At 46.1% G+C, this 2,631-nt stretch overlaps 1 long non-coding RNA gene across 1 annotated transcript; it reads right to left on the bottom strand.

Annotated features, from left to right (window-relative positions):
- Positions 1-611: 611 nt before the first annotated feature.
- Positions 612-1,314, bottom strand: LOC123328900. Its single transcript, XR_006543901.2, has 2 exons — positions 1,173-1,314; positions 612-1,033 (listed from the first exon to the last, which is right to left on the bottom strand). It is a non-coding gene; the product is annotated as an uncharacterized LOC123328900 (long non-coding RNA).
- Between the last annotated feature and the right edge of the window lie 1,317 nt (positions 1,315-2,631).

Raw genomic sequence — 2,631 nt, forward strand, 5'->3', positions numbered from 1 at the left:
ATCCTTCCATTTAGTGTCTGTGTAACAGTTAAACTCTTTAAGCCTCAGTTTGGTGCAATGACTTCCTCTCTTGGAGTTGACATATGTGATTTCTAGAACATGCAATGACAGAACAAAACAAAAAATCAATGCGAGTTAGAGTTCCCTCAAGACATGTTGAAGCATCATATGGTACTATGATACTTTTCTTTAATCTGCAGTTATGCTGTTGATTTAAATCAGATTGATTATGAAATCAACCTTTAGCAAGAGCCACCAAGGATCTGGACCTTTTAGGAAACTCAACAAAGCTTTTTGGATGGATTCGCTGTGGCTGTCATTTGCATGTGAAATTGTGGCACCGATACCCCCTCCCTTGGACTCTCTGGTCGCAGAAGCAGACTGCTGCAACTCTCAGCCAGCCTCTCTGTGACACACGACTTGTACAAATAGAAACTAAGATTTAGGGGCCCAGCCTGGGGTCACGGGCTGGAATAACTTCAGCTGGGAGTCAGCCGCCCACCTGCTGACCTTTTCCTCATTAGCATTACTGCTCTCTCCTCATCTGGATTAAACAGTGCCCATGAGCTAGTTTTCTTGTTAGAATCCATAGAACTACTGGACCCACCATAGGCGATAATAAACAAGGTTTATTTTTCTTTGGGTAGAATTCTAGCAAGACTGACCAACTAAAACAAACAAACAAACAAACTCCCGCAGCTCAGTTAAATCAAACCAAGGATTAAGTGAAAATGCCAGCCAACAAAATCAATAAATCATCAACTGGAAGAGACCGGTAGAGGCCTGTTGCCCTGGCCTGCTTTGCCACGTGACAGGAGGTTCAGTGACTTGTGATATAGGAGGAGAGTTGGTAGTGATTTCCCGGGGCGTGAACTCGGTTCTCTTCCTCGCGCTCTGAGAGTGAAGGGCTGGTAGCGATGCTCTGTCACCACCTAGCGATGCGTTCACGCACATCACCTCCGAGGCGCAGCCAGCTCCGAGACCGACCTGGCGTTCCCCGGAACAAAATCGGGTGCGTTGTGGTGAAAACCAACTGCAACAAATCACACGTGACAGGTACCTAAATACAGCGTTTCCCTGCCTCGTTTCCCATGCCTCGATTGTGCTCATCCGGGGAAGGAAGTGAAGATATCTGGGAAATTTGTAATTTACTTGGGGAAGTTGGGATTTACCTGCTCAGGAGATCACAGGCGGGCTTCCCAGGTGGCGCTAGTGGTAAAGAACCCACCTGCCCATGCAGGAGGTATGAGAGACGTGTGTTTGATCCCTGGGTTGGCAAGATTCCCCTGGAGGAGGGCATGGCAACCCACTGCAATATTCTTGCCTGGAGAATCCCCATGAACTGAGGAGCCTGGCAAGAGTTGGACACGACCACTCCAGTGTTCTTGCCTGGAGAATCCCAGGGACGGAGGAGCCTGGTGGGCCTCCATTTATGGGATCTCACAGAGTCGGACATGATTGAAGCTACTTAGCAGCAGCAGCAGCAGCAGCAGCAGCAGCAGCAGAAGCAACTTAGCACTCACACACAAGGTGAGGGAAGTGAGTCAGGGGGAGGGAAGACCGGAGAAGTAGGGGGATGGTGCTCAGGAACCATTTCCAAAAGCCCTCTTGATGTTTGATTTTTGGAGAGAGACAACAATGAGAGACTTAAGGGAGATGGGGGCTTAATAGACACATTTAGAATACTTTGCTATTTTCTCATCGTGGCTTTTTGTTTTTCGACTTGTAATGGGTCTCAGACCTAACCTAAATCTCGAATCAGTAGCAAGCAGGCTACATTTCTTTTGGGTTACACACAAAAATACCACACCTCATATAGTTATTTTGACATTTTAGGCAGCGACTCCATGGACTGTAGCCCGCCATGTTAAGGATTAGAGGGAATTAAGCTATTCTAAGGATGCTGAGATGCTATTAATAAGTACTGACAAATATCTATCAGGTTTTCTTTATGTATCAGGCTCCCTTCTATTAATAAACTGTGCTCTGATGGAAGAGAAAGGCGCGACATTGTGAAAGGCTGGGGAGAAGGAGGAGCGAAATGAGGTGGAAAGGAAGGATAGGTTGAGGTCACAAAGCAGCTGAAGGAGAACCTGAAGGAAGTAGAAAGTTATGAGCCAGGAGCCCTTGTCATGGACCACTGGCCAGCATCTGCCTCCTCACTGCTTCCCTCGGCCCTGCTGGTATCACAGTCGGAAGGGTAGGAACACTTTCTGTAAAGCAGTATGAGGTTCTCTTCCTGGGACTTAAAAATATGTGTCCTGTGTAAGATGAATAAGCTGTTGTTTTTATCTGTAGAATTATATTGCTATTAAATAGGCCCACCATCCTTCCCACCCATGGGCTCATTGTCCATCCATCCATCCATCTGTTCACCCATCCACTTATGTATTCACCCTTTATTCAAGTATTTAGGTCTGAGTCAGTCAGGCAATATCAGACAATATCAGAACAAGACTGAGCCATTAACACCACACATGTTTTTGTATTATACATTTTTCTAAGGATAGAATTATACCGGGCCACTCGGATTATTATTCTGCCTATGCCAGTGCTCAATTAAGAGGTCAAATGAGTGGACCCCCAATTAAGAGGTCAAATGAGTGGACCCCAAGTGTATTAAATCTGGAA

Source organism: Bubalus bubalis, chromosome 13, assembly GCF_019923935.1.
Source record: "Bubalus bubalis isolate 160015118507 breed Murrah chromosome 13, NDDB_SH_1, whole genome shotgun sequence".
In the NCBI taxonomy this organism is placed as follows: Eukaryota; Metazoa; Chordata; class Mammalia; order Artiodactyla; family Bovidae; genus Bubalus; species Bubalus bubalis.